Here is a 14802-nt window from a genome sequence, read left to right as displayed (position 1 = left end):
GATTTATGACCAATTGCCAATGCTTTACTTGCTGCATTTTTTGTGCTTTTGTAATTGGCCTATATAATTTTTTCAATGCCTGACGTAAATCATGCGAAAAAAGCAGTTTTAAATTGAGAAAACCATGATCACAGCGCATTTGCTATTTTCAGTGGAAAAGAGCCCTTAAGGCAGCCATACAATGGTCAATTGCCACCAGATCGACCAACAGATAGATGCCTCTCTGATCTAATCTGATCACAGAGGGATCTATTGGCTGCCCATTACTGCACACAGATTTTGAATAAATTTCAGCTTAATTTCGATTCACAACCTGTGGAGCTGCCGCCTACTCGCCGCCCACGTGTGCTCCTCCAGCCAGCAGTAATACATTACCTGTCCGCCGGCGCGAGTCCCCATCCATGCTGACACTTTCTCCGGCTGGCATGTCTCCTCATTACTTCCTGTCTCCTCCTGTGATGAGTGGAAGTACTAACAGTAGGGGCGTTCTGCTGTTTAAACTTCAGCTTGTCACAGGAGACAGGAAGTAATGAGGAGACAGGGGACGGGGACTCACGCCAGCAGACAGGTAATGTATCACTTCCGCTATGCTGCATCGGTTGACCGCCGCTAACTACGCACTCCCGAACCGGCCGCGATCAAGCAAAACCTTCCGCCGGGACAGATCGACGGAATCGATCAATATCGGTGGAAATTGATCGATCGGTCAACATTTGCATTAAGGTGGCCACTAATGATCCAATTTCAAGCTAAAAATCGTTCGAGCGATCAGATAATTCTGATTGGAAGAAAAATCGTTCACTACACCATCAACAAATCAATCATTGCTTCTTATCTATCACAACCATCAAGAAAATCAAAATTTTGGTTTGACTAAAATCCAATTGGACAACTATTTTCATAATCGCTCGTAATCGATTGTGTCCATCAATGGAGATTATTTACAACCAATCCGATCAGAATTTCTGATTGCACAAACGATTTTTCACTAGAAATTGGACCGTTAGTGGCCACCTTTATCGATTTCTCTGCAGATTCGATCACAGTGATGTCACAATCTGCTGTATAACGGTGGGAAATCGACGCAGTGTATGGGTAGCTTTAGAGTAACAGGAAGCTGCCTTTGAGGGAGAATAGGACTGGTTCTTTCTGGCAACACAGGCAGATTTTTTCATCTTAAAATTTACTGTGCAATAAATTTCTAGAAACACTGATCAAGCATGAGGCCATTAAAAGGACCCTGAAGTGAAGTGTGACATAATGAGATAAACATGCATAAAGTACCAGTCCTACCTAAAACTTGCTTGTGTTCCCTTTTTTTTCATTGTAATGTTAGTGTTATCTCTGCAGTCTACAATTGTATACATGTGCACTGTTGCTGTTGTAATTTATCCCTTGGGTGACAATTTGGGGCTGTACAGACCTGTTGCTAGCCTACAGGCTAGTGACCCATTCTGTTCCTATGGCGGGGAAGGAGGTACTGCGGCATGACGGAGCATGGTGAGGAAGGGTTAAGGTGGAGAACAAAGGAATCCACTAAAACAATTCAGCACGCTGGATCTCTCGGGGGCTGCCGTCCACATGCTAGATTCTGGGAAGAAGGGGCCCTGTTCAGCCTCCTTGGCTGAGAACCATCTAGCATATGTACAAGGCTTTAAAAGTTGGACTGTGACAGCTCTCCAAAAAAACTAATTAGAGGCCATAAAACTTCTATGTGGATGTGCAAACACTTAGGCTCTTTTCACGCTATTATCAAAGAATTTTAGGATATGCAAATGGCCACTCCTAAGAAAGTAGCAAGAATTAAAGTAAACCTGTGGTGAAAAAAGTGCCTCTAATGGTGCCCATACATGGTACAATAAAAACATTCAATTTTCCCGTTTATTCGACCAAAATGATCGAATCGAATGAAAGTCAAAAAGAATCTTTATTTTCGTTTAAGAAAAACGAATGATTAAAAAATCTAATCGTACATGTTGGAATATTCTCTTTATTTGATCTAACGGAATAATCAAACTAAATTATCTAATCGAAAAAAAAAAAAAAATTGTACCATGTATGGGCACCATAAGGGGTATTTACTATGTGAGGGGTAAGCCTCTGGGTTCTGAAAAGGATTCCCTTGTCCCCCTCTGTCCATCCATTCCAGCATCACAACCCCAGAAAGTATGCTGACAAGGGTTTGTCAGCGTTTTGCGAGGGTGCAGTAGTCATCGGTCTCCACAAGCAAAACAATGCTGTGACGAGCCTTGCGCAGGCGCACTAGTGGGTTACCGCTCTGGTGTGCAGCCACAAGGTGCCCCCCAGTATTGGGTAGCTAGATGTGTCTCATCAGTATTTGGTATGTGAACGCGCTTCCCTGTATTAGGCAGCCAGATGTTTCCTACATGCAGAGTGGCGAGTGTAGTCTGCAGAGAGGTAACTTACCTGCCCACACTCTCCCTTCCTTCCTCTTTCTGAGTTCTTGTCTCTATGGTCAATGTTCACAGTGGCTGTTGCGTTCCTTGAGAAAGCAGGATAGCAACGCAATGGATCATGACAGCAGCACCACACATTATGCTCACATTGCATCAAGTACAGTAAGGTATACAGTCAATAAAAAGTATGCTTCACTCTTACTGCTAACACGCGTTTACGGGTAGTGCACTGCATGCAGTGTGTTGCCATATGGCAACCAATTATACTGCAATGCACCTGCAACCAGGTGTTGCATTGCACTGCGTTAACCCGTGTAAAAAAACAGCTGTTACACCACACTGGACCACTGTGAACATGGCCTAGGACTCCAGCTGTGTCTCTCATCTGCCCAGGATGTGCAGACGGGACATGTCATGCGAGACACCATGGAGATGGATGCTGAAGGAAGATGAAGGCATACTGTGTCACTAGAGTGCGGTCAAGTCAGTTACCTCTGCAAACACTCCTCTCCGTTTGCCACTCTGCCGTTCAGGGATCCCACCACAGCTGCTTCAAGGGAGCCTGAAGTAAGAGGTATATGGAGGCTGCCATATTTATTTCCTTTTAGGCTGCTTACACACAGGGACGTTACAGGCGCACGTTAGTGCAGCCTGTAACGCTCCCCCAACGCACAGCAATGTAACACAAGTGGGCTGTTCACACTGCCCACGTTGCGTTACATGTAACGCTGCACGTTGTTCGGAAAGTGCAGCATGCTACGGCGTTACAGCGGCTTAAGCCGCGTTAGACTGTTTGCACATGCTCAGTCATGTTGGGGAGGAGCGGAGAGCGGCCAGGCAAATGGCTAATTAATATTCACTGCACGTTGTGACGTGCAGTGTTTACTTCCTGGTGCCTCCGCTCTGTGCGGCGATTGGCCGGCGGGACCACGTGATGCCGCATGCGTCCAAGAGTACGCATCACGGACGCCAGAGTGAGCTGCACAACGCGGCTCACTCTGACGTCCACATCGAAGAGCACCAGGCCTTGCGTTAGGTGCATGTTATGCGACCTTAACGTGGCACAAGGCTACTTGGTGTGCAAGTAGCCTTAAACAAGCACTGCTGGTCTATTTAGCTTCAGTAGTGTCTTAATCACAATAGAAACAAGCACGCAGCTAATCTCGTCAGATTTTACAGAAATATCAGAAACACCTGCATGCTGGTTCAGGGTCTATGGCTTAACCTCCCTGCGGCCGTGGGAAGGTTTTTTTTGCATACATTTTTTTTTCTATCATGTAGCTAGCCTAGCACTAGCTGCATGATGCCCCCCTCCCTGCGGCGTCCCTCCAACCCGGCGCGTATGCCAATAAGGAAATCCCATTCTGAACGGGATTTCCTTTAGGGCTTCCCCCGTCGCCATGGCGACGATCGCGATGACGTCACTGACGTGACGTCAGCGGGAGTTCCGATCCACCCCTCAGCGCTGCCTGGCACTGATTGGCCAGGCTGTGCACGGGGTCTCAGCGGGGGGGGGGGGGGTGCCCTCTAAAGCGGCGGGTAGAGGGGAATCGGCAGCGATCGCGTGCAACAAAAAAAATGATGTAAATCGGCCCACCAGGGCCTGAGAAATCCTCCGCAGCGGGTTACATCGAGCTCAGCTCGGGATAACCGGCAAGGAGGTTAAAGGGGTTCTGTGGGGGGAGAGGGGGTTTGAAAAAAAAAATGGACACTTACCTGGGGCTTCTACCGGCACCCCCCAGCTGTAATGTACTGCGCCGTCCTCCTACAATCCTCGGTTCCCCGCCGCCGGTCCCTGTCTGATATTCGTCTAACAAGACTAATAGTGCTCGCTTCCGTGTGTGTCATCGGGAGCTTATTGCACAGGCGAAGTACGAAGTTTTCTTGTACTGTGCCTGCGCAGTAAGCTCCCAATGACGCGCACAGGAGCGAGCATGCGCAGCCATCGTACGTACACGTACTGCGCATGTGCAGGAAAGCCAAAAGGACAGGAGCACGATTGAGGATGTGCACGGCCAGGGTCGTTCAGGCGCACTGGTCGCGGAAAACAAAACTGCCTCGGTGAGTGACAGTGCGGGCACAGGACGTCTGCAGGAGGAAGCCCTAGGTAAGTGAAACTTTGTATTTTTATTACTACATAAGGTAGCCTTGATATAACTCTCACGTTAGGTTCCCTTTACTTAGCATTTACTTAGGTCTCCAGAGTTTTCCATGCATCCACAATTTTCTTGTCCTGTCTCCTATCCCCCCCCTCCCAAAAAAAATAGGAAATAGGCAATAACAACAGCGATCTAAAATTAAAGGAAAGTTGTTCCTGTTGTTCCCTTAAAATCAGTGCTGAGCTTTCCATACATGAAGTATTCATTCATCGCAACCATTCCCATACGTTCCATGATAATTTACTGCTCCTTGGCAAATCTGCCCACACTAAACATGTCCGCTAGTGTCAGGCGAACCAGCCAATCGCGGTGCTCTCCTACAACAACATCCGTGATTGGCTAGCCTGGCCATGATTCGATAATAGCCAATAATCGATCGGAGTTAGAGGAGGTGGCCGGGCCGTGGCAGGAGAGGCCCGGATCGCAGTCGGTGAGTGTGCAGCTTGTGCCCCTGTGGAGGAGGCTGTCAGTGGCGGGAGGTGTGACCGGGGTGCCGGGCGGAGGAGGGGTCACATTCCGGCATGCGGGCGGCTGCTGTGTGTTGGAATGACCGGGTCACACTCTGCTGCTCACTTCTCTTCCTATAGTGTGCGATGTAGTCATTGTATGTGCAGCATTTGTCCCTACATAACCTTGTTTGCGCTGTAGTGACTGCTCATGTGATGGGACCGCGTCCTACCACCACCAGACTGTCATCAGCCTGTCACACTTATACCAAGGTCCAGCAGAGCCAGGTGGCTAGACCTGACTGTCCTCCTGTGGCGGGATATTGCTGCCTAGTGTTGGCTGTGTATAATGTTTAGATGGCCATACTTGTTTAGATGGCCATACATTTAACAATCTCATTGTTTTATTTTTAATAAAGGACCACTATCGCAAAAAACCCCAAAAAACTAGGCACTTAAAATATGACAAAACCGACAGGTTTTGGGCCAGTCCATCTCCTCATGGGGGATTCTCTGGGTTTCCTTTGTTTTCAACAGTATTTCCCGAACAGCAGTTTAACTTAAATAGTAAGATATCAGCCAGCTTCCCTTATCACTTGCACACTATTTTGTCAGACTTAGCAACTGCTGTTCAGGAAATGCTGTTGAAAACAAAGAATACCCTGAGAATTTCCCATGGAAATGGACTTGCTTAAAACCTGTCGGTTCTGTCAAATTTAACTGTCTAATTTTTTTCACAGCAGTGGTCCTTTTAAAGCTAATAGGAATTGAAAAACAAACATACATTTGCCTAAGGAGGGGAAAGGCTCCTCTATAGTGCCTTCCTGCTCTCCTTGCGGTCTCCCATGTTCCAGTGATTTCACCCTGTTTTAATCCCCCCAATGCGGGAGGCTGTGAAAGTCTTTAGGAACCAGTGTGCTCCCAAAGATGGGCGTCCGTGTACTGCGCATTTGTGCGGGTGAGTGAGAGGGTGCTTGTGCGTAAGAGTGGGTGCTCATGCAGGCGCAGTACGGAGCCACCCATCTTCAGGAGCACTCAGACCTCTGCGGCGGAAGGCAGCAGTATTCGACCGATCTGTCAAATACTGCTACCTATGGTGACAGCGCTGGAACGCGGGGACCAGGAGAGGTGCGGGAAGGCTCAATAGATCCTAGAGCCTTCTCTGTCCTTAGGTAAGTATCTGTTGGATTTTTTTTTTCAATTCCCATTAGCTTAAAAGGAAATGTAAGGCAATCTATGCTACCCCCAGATCTACTTACGCAGGGCTTCCTGCAGCCCCTTGTAGCTGACATGTCCCTCATCACAGCTCCACTCCCAGCCGCTGGCCTGGGTTCCCTGCTGGTGCAGAGGCTGTACACTCCAGGCCACGTGCAAGTGATTGACAGCAGTGCTCGTGCAGGCACAGTAGAGGACGACCCCGGCCTGTGCACTGGCAGGGACCCCGGGCTGGCGGCTGGGACTGGAGCAGCGAAGAGGGACATGTCGCCTGCAAGGGGCTGGAGGAAGCCCTGGGTAAGTAGATCTGGGGGTAGCATAGCTTGCCTGATGTTTCCTTTTAAGTGTACCTTTTGAGAAAAAAAGCAATGCAAAAGATAGATACCTCAGTAGCAGGGCTGTGGAGGAGGAGTCGGAGCAATTCTGGGTACCTGGAGTTTCAGAAAATGAGTCGGTTCATTTTTGTACTGACTCCACAGCCCTGCTCAGTAGAGGGAAGTCCCCCATCTTTCTACACCCCACCAATCCTGCACTGGAGACCTCTGAACATATTTGAGAGCTTGTGAAATGTTTGTGTGACAGCACTCCTGTTCACGTACGAGCGCTGCCGCAAGGGTTTTTGCGCAGTAGCCTGGAGCCGTTTGTGCAAGGCTTCTTCCTCCAGGCATGAGTGGCTCAGTGCTACTGAAAAAGCGCAGACCCTCATTGTGACCGTGCTCATACACAGAAGGGAGCATTCGTAATATGTTGGCGCTTTATAAATACTATAAATAAATTAAAAAAATAAATGATGAAGTGGGTCCCAGCAAGCAGTGGTGGGGTGCAGGATTGGAGAAGCCTCTGGCCCATACCTGGGTCTTCCCTCTACAGAGATAAGTAACTTTTGGCATTTCTTCCTCACAGGTATACTCTAATTTGTATAGAGACGATGTGTAGTGGTGTATGAAAAATAGGCATTGCAAATGACAAATCTAATGATCAGGACATAGGGATGGGGGAGAAGGCTGTGCCCATCCCTACAGTTTGCATTGTTTGTTTAAAATCAATACAGCAACCTTGATATCCCTCTCGCTACATGGTAACTATAAGTTTGCACAAAGCAGGAAATCATTTTTTTTTTCATCTTCACAGATTGACTGCTTACTTGAGTTTACTGCAGTGGCCTTCATTCCACAGGGAGGGGTTCCTACCTTTTGATATAAGGTCTGGATAAATCACGGTGCTAATCTCCGTTAGGGGATCCAGCAGGAAACCCTACAGGGAAATTCAGCTAATGTGATTGGGTGGGCAAAGCCCTCTTGCACTGCTAGGTTTCCAATAGATTGTAGTAAACTATATCAACACTAATCACTTGCTTTGTGCTGTGATTGGAGAACTGCTCCCTATAAGCTCTCCTGTGCAGTCTACTAGTGCCAAAATCCCTTCCATCTCACTAAGGGGCTTTTTTGCCAAACGCAAAGGAAGAATGCAATCCTATTTCCTTTGTGTTTGCTAAACTATTTTTTTAGTGTGATTGTACTGTCCACCTAGTTGTATTGAAGGAAGCAAAAAGGTAATTGGTCAAAAAATAACAGGGCTGAGGAGTCAGAGCAATGTTTGGGTACCTGGAGCTGGAGTCGTTGGTTTCATAAACTGAGGAGTCAGAATCAGTTGATTTTTGTACCAACTCCACAGCCCTGGTAAGTATTAGACTGAAAAGTCAGAGCAAATTTGGGTACTTGGAGTCGGTGGTTTCATAAACTTGAGTCGGATGATTTTTGTACCGACTCCACAGCCCTGAAAAAAATACATTAAGTTTATTGCACTGATGTTGCTCTCATGAAGAGTGCTACATCAGCATCCTCACTACTGTAATAATGATGCTAAAGGACAACTGTAACGAGAGGGATATGGAGGCTGCCATATTTACTTTCTTTTAACCACTTGAGGACTGCAGTGCTAACCCCCCTAAAGACCAGGCCTAAGGCCAAGCTGCAGGGCCGTACAACTCAGCACACAAGTTATTCCCCCCCACCAACAGAGCTCTCTGTTGGTGGGGTCTGATTGCTCCCCCAATGTGTATTTTTTTTCTTAATAAATATTTATATTTTTATTTTATTTTTGCTACTTTCCCTCCCCCCGCCAGCCAGTCAGCGTGATCTGCTGTCATAGGCTCCAGCCTATGACAGCGGATCACTTCTGCATCTCCAGAGGGGATAGCCGTGTCGCATATCTGTCCCCAGTACAGTGCTGCTGCAGATCGCAGCGCTGTACAATGTAATTAAGTCTCCCGGGTGGCGATCACCAAGCAGGTGATGCGCGTACAGCCTGCGTGCGCTCTCCTGCTAGCCCCATAGACAGCCGTTCACGCAAATCCTGTGAACTGCCCATGTGAAAAGGGTTTTCTAAGCATACTGGAAATGAGCATGGTTTCACACATACAGACACACATGGCATGCAGAATACGCATACAGAAAACTGACAGATGAGTGTGCTCCCAGTCCCAGCTTCCTATTGCACTCACTCTGGCCCCCTCGATGGAGCAGAACTGGCAACTTTGTATGATTCCTTATCAGTGGCTGAGCAGATGCATTAATTAGAACAATTGTGCAGAAAGCTTTTTTTCTCTGTACCCTTAGTTGTCAGTCTCTCAGGACAGGTGAAAGAAACTTCTCCTCCCATGGGGCCCCCCTGCAGCTGTGTTCCTTGCAGGGTCTATTGTTACGTCCCTGTGTGTGTAGTAGTGAAAGTAAATAGAACTTTCCTTGAATCTCACGTCTTATTTTAATTTAAGGGCTGTAGTTCTAATTTTGACGTATAAACAGCAGCCATGTCAGTGTGAATTTTCTCAAATTCAGCTTCCGCACAGAAATATAATACCCCCTATGAACTTAGCATTATCCTGTTATCCAGATTAACCGGATAATTACATTTCAGGAGAGCTGCTAATCCAGTCAGTCTGCCTCATCATAGCTAAAGCACACTGGTTTATTACTGGTAACTCTTGCACTGAAAAATAAAAAGCAACACAAACAAGTTCTAAGTAGGATTGATACTGTATGTAGCCATGTTTCTCATCATGTTACATGCCAGTTCAGGTACTCTTTAATCCGTTTTGAAATTCTTTTATGACTGAATTTTGAGCTTTACAGGATAAAAGCATTTAACACATGATAGCCCAATCCTTCATTCATTCAAGGCTTACGCTGCCTAGTTGTGATATATTTTTTTTTTGTTTAGGTAAAATTCAGTTCTGCTCCGAAAAATATGGAGATAGAAGGCAAAATGGTTATATCACTTGTATTTTATTATTTTTAGTATTTATAGAGCACCGACATCTTCCACAGCTCTGCAGAGTTTATTCTCTTGTCACTTAGCTGTCCCTCAGAGGGGCTTACAATCTAATCCCTACCATAGTCCTATCCATATGTCAGCATTATTCTACCATAGAATACAGAATACTTTATTTCGCCAAGCATGACGGGGTGATGCCCGGAATTGGGTTTGGCACAATTACATAGCTCAAGTAGAAGACAGGTACATAATAAATAGATCAGTACACATTCTTATCAGACAGACCCAGCAGGGAAACCTCATACAGAAATTCAGGGGACCCAGCAGGAAACATAGAGAAATTCCGCTAACATGATTGGGTGGATGACACTCGCTCAAACTGCCAGGTTTCCAGTAGGTTGTAGTAAACTACGCCCACACTATTTTGCCAATCAACGCTTTGGCTATCATTCATAAAGCATTCCCGCATGCGGAAATGCGTAATACCGCTGCCTTTACCGACCACCGAGCAAGTTGTGTATTCATAAAGCCTCTTTCCGTATGCGGAGCTGACATTCCCGTGCAGAGTGACAATGTACCGCCTTGTGCAGTGTGGATACGCAGGTATCCAGAAAAAGTAGCAAAATGCTCATTCATAAACATTTCCGCATAGCGGTATGCGGAAGGGGATTACCGATCCCCTGGCTGTAGCGGGAAGCTTGCGGAGTCCTTGTAAGTGAATGGGACGGACCTCCCACACATCAGCAGAGAGAGCACCGCATGGAGGGACTCGGCCAGCTTTTCTGTTTCCGCATGCCTACCGCCCGCCTGCCGACACCATTCTCCAGAAAACCTCCGCACTGCTACCGCACCAGGCACAAAGTTTATGAATTACCACCCAGAAGGATAAACTACCGACGGCGGTATTCTCCCGCACGGGTTCCCCTTACCGACAGCCTGTTCATGAATGATAGCCTTTGTGCCTTAGAGAGTGCCACGACTGGAGAACTGTTCCCTATGAGGTTTCCTGCTGGGTCCCCTAAACTAGAATAGCGCCCATATGTCTATGTATGTATGTATCGTGTAGTGTATGTATCGTGGTCTAGGGCTAATTAACTTATCTGTATGTTTTGGGGATGTGGAAGGAAACCAGAGTACCCGGGGGAAACCCATGGAGAGAACATACATCCGTGCAGATAGTGCCCTGGCTGGAATTCTAAAGGTGGGTACACACATCAGATAAGTCTTTGGAAAATGAAAGATCACAGACCAATTTTACCCCCTTCCATGTAGTATGAGAGCCATACCTACACAGTCTATTCTATGGAGCTGAACTCCTCAGCAGACAGAAATCTTTGCAAGATGCTGCACACAAAGATGCTGTACACATTCAACAGATCAGTATCTGCAAAAGATCACTTCCTGCAAAATGCATTCATAGTCTGATATCTGCAGATCCTCATACAGACATTCATCTGCAGATCAGATCCACCAGGATGGATCTGCAGATAATTGTCTGATCTGCAGATGATTGTCCGTTAAACAAGGTGTGTATGAGGATCTGCAGATATCATAGACTATGAATGCATTTTGCAGGAACAGATCTTTTGCAGATACTGATCTGTTGAATGTGTACAGCGTCTTTGTGTGCAGCATCTTTCAAAGATTTTTATCTGATGGGGAGTGCAGCTCAATAGAATAGACTGTAGGTATGGCTCTCATACTACATGGAAGGGGGTAAAATTGGTATGTGATCTTTCATTTTCCAAAGACTTTTATCTGATGTGTGTACCCACCTTAACCGGGGACCCAGCACTACAAGGCAAGAGTGGTATCCACTACACCAGCCTTTCTCAACCTTTTTACCCTGGAGGAACCCTGCAAATAACTTTTGAATTTCAAGGAACCCCTGCAAACAATTTCTTGATTTTGAGGAACCCCTGCATTTATTTTTCAGGAGGCGTGGTCTTTAAAAGTAGGTGAGGCTGTTAATCTCACTACCTCCTATTACACTGCCACTCATTATACTGTGCTCATTATTATTCTGACCCCAATTTAGTGCTTCTCTTTACAGTACCCCCTATTATAATGTGCTCTATTATACTTCCTCCGCAATGGAGGAAATGCCAAGAAACCCCTACAGAGTCCTCAAGGAACCGTGGTTGAGAAAGCCTGCACTACACTGTGCTGCCCTTCTACGTATTTATAAAATCGGTTGTCTTTTTTTTTTTTTTTTTTGCCTTTCTTTGGTTAAAGTATTTTTATGCAATCAAACTGCAGTCAGCAAAATACAGTACATTAACTACATAGTGTATTTTCAAATTGTAAAGGTCCTAATGATCTTTGATGCTTCTAATTATAATACTTGATTTGCAGAGCACATGGGTGTTCTGTCTGTCCTGTGTTTTAGGATTCCAACTTGAAAGTCAACGTGACCTCTTCATATCTTCAACACTGTAGCAAGGACATTCTAAAATAACAGTCTCTTAGTACAGAGCTGTTATTTAGAAAACCTGAAGTACGTGGGTGGTTTAGTAGCAGTAGGACTGCGCTTGTGTTGCATTGCAGTTTTCCAGGTGCAGAATTTTCTGTCTTGTTGCATTTAGGAAATGGTTAACGTGGTACAAATGCAATACATTTTTATATCGTGTTGGCACTGTGGTCTGTGTAAAAGTTTGGCTGCCTGTTAGCTTTAGAATTGTGACATAGACACTCCTGAAGCTAAGCGATCACCATGACGACCCGGCAAATAGCATTTTTAGAAAGGAAATAAAAAAAATGTCAGCTGCCTTATTCCTCACAGGGTTCCATTAAAGGTCAACTGTAATGAGACCAATATGGAGGCTGCCATATTTAATTCTTTTTAAACAATACCGGTTGCCTGGCAGACCTGCTGATCTGTTTGGCTGGAGTAGTGTTTGAATCACACACCTGAAACAAGCATGCAGCTAATCTTGTAAAATCTGAAAATGTCAAACACCTGATCTGGTGTATGCTTGTAGGCAGTAATTCAACAGGATACCCAGGCAACTAGTATTGTTTATAAGGTGATCAGCGATCCACCACCATGTTTCACAGTAGTCCTTGTTGACTCCTCTCCAAATGCAGCGTTTGTGGCTGTGGCCAAAAAGTTCAGTTTTAGTCAGGGCTGTGGAGTCAGAGAAATTTTGGGTACTGAGGAGTCGGATGATTTTTGTACCAAATCCAAAGGCCTGGTAAGTATTAGATTGAGTCGGGGTTGAGTCTGAGCCATTTTGGGTACTTGGAGTCGGAGTTGAAATTGGAGTCAGTGGTTGAATAAACTGAGGAGTTGGATGATTTTTTTTGTACCGACTCCACAGCCCTGGTTTTAGTCTCATCTCTCTAAATGACTTTGTGCCAGGAGGTCTGAGGCTTGTGCTGTTTGGCATATTGTAAGCTAGATACCATTGGCGTAGTAATGGCTTTCTTCTAGCAACTCGACCATGCCACCTATCTTTCTTCAAGTGCCTCCTTATTGTGCATCTTGAAACTGCCAAACCACGTTTGTTTGAGTCCTGTATTTCACCTAAAGTTTTACGGGTTTTCCTTGCTTCCCAATCAATTTTTCTTGCAGTTGTGGCTGAAATTTTAGTTGGTCTACCTGACTGTGGTTTAGTTTCAACAGAACCCATAGTAAAAGAGTAAACACAGTTGCTTGACAATAAATGGCTTCTGCCAAACACTAACCATAAGTGAAGGAAAAGTTTTTATCATTCATATTCTTTGAAAAAAAGGTTAAGAAATCATATATTATGCCAGATTATGTAAATTTGAGCACAACTATAAGGCCCCATTCCCACTTGCTTCTGCATCACTTGCAGCCAGCTGAAAGGACAACTGAAGACAGAGGGATAGGGAGGCTGCCATGTTTGTTCCCTTTTAAGCAATTCCAGTTGCCTGGCAGCCCTGCTGACCCTCTGGCTCTAATAATTTCAGCCATAGACCCTGAACAAGCATGCATCAGATCAGGTGTTTCTGACATATCTGTCAGATCTGACAGATTAGCTGCATGCTTGTTTCTGGTGTTATTCAGACACTTCTGCAGCCAAACAGACCAGCAGGGCAGCCAGTCAACTGGTATTGTTTAAAAGGAAATAAACATGGAGCCTCCATAGTCTTCTCACTTCAGTTTCCCTTCAAGTGGTCAGTGTAGTGTCCGCAGTGATGCAGCTGGAGACTGGGGCAGATGTTGCAGTAAGCAGTCTGCACTTCTGTGCAGTCCACGATTATCCCTGGCAGGGTGGGTGCGTTGCCCCATATAGCCTATGGGGGAATAGGCTATAAGGGGTAACGCATCCACCTGCCAGGGATCCATTGCAGTGTGACAAGTGTGAACATAGGAGCGTTTCACTCTCCGCTTAGCAATGTGTAGATCTGACAAAAAATATGTCTATTCTCCGCTCTAGTGGGAACAGAGCCTAACTTGCTGATGTCAAGAGTGGCCGTTCAGTGATTGGACAGCTTGCTGGGAAAGGAAGGGCCGCAGAGTGAATTGTGCTGCAGCTTGTATAGGTTGGCAAGAGCGACAGTGTAAGAACACCACATGGAGACCAAGCAAATGTCAGTATCACAATGCTGCCCTTATCTCTCTTCGTGAAGACAGCGTGTTCACAGTCTCTGCCAGTGGTCAGCAAGTGCCACAATACATCACAAGGAAATGTACAAAGATGGAAACAAGTTTGTAGGGTCCTGCAAAGATGGGGACAGTTTTGTCACCACAGTAAAGCAAATACATGATGGAGACCAACAAAGCTTGGACACACTACAGCAGGCACCAGCTCTTCATCATGCTGTCGCGTGTATGAAGACAACTACGTTTGGTCACTTTTTGTTTTGTTTTTTTTATGGTCAAGGAAGAGAAAGCAATTTTGCCTTCCTAAACAACTGTGTAATAGAAAGAAAGGTCTGCATTTTGTCCAGGGTATCCAGACTCGAAATCTTTCTTGTGGACGTGCCCAATACACACAAAAAAAAAAAAAGCACCCAGCATTCACCAACAGCTTACATGTTTTGGATCAACATGGTCCTTAGTCATAGTTTCCTTTAAAAAGCTGGGCAGAGAAAAAAACTCTAGATGACTTTCGTGGATAATGAATGAGTCACCAGTGAAAGAGGTGCTATGGACTAAAGCCATATATGCAGTTTACACTCAAAATAATAGTTTTTGATCATTTCCCCCACAATTCTAAAGTGTGCAGGTGTCCCCCAGTGTCTGTGGTATATTCAGCAATCCACCAAGACTGATCACCTTTTATTCCTGCAGGAACTTTAAATGAATTATCTGCTGCAAGG

At 45.7% G+C, this 14802-nt stretch overlaps 1 protein-coding gene across 2 annotated transcripts in view; it reads left to right on the top strand.

The window, feature by feature from the left end:
* The first annotated feature begins 4931 nt into the window (after window positions 1-4931).
* ARMC1 (armadillo repeat containing 1) overlaps window positions 4932-14802 on the top strand; it is a 66502-nt gene continuing 56631 nt past the window's right edge. For both annotated transcript variants that reach the window (XM_068237441.1, XM_068237440.1), the window contains exon 1: window positions 4932-5006. The gene's annotated coding sequence lies outside the window, so the exon portion shown is untranslated. The remainder of the gene's footprint in view (window positions 5007-14802) is intronic.

Source organism: Hyperolius riggenbachi, chromosome 5 (genome assembly GCF_040937935.1).
Source record: "Hyperolius riggenbachi isolate aHypRig1 chromosome 5, aHypRig1.pri, whole genome shotgun sequence".
NCBI classification, from domain to species: domain Eukaryota; kingdom Metazoa; phylum Chordata; class Amphibia; order Anura; family Hyperoliidae; genus Hyperolius; species Hyperolius riggenbachi.
This window is presented reverse-complemented; position numbering and strand designations above follow the sequence as displayed.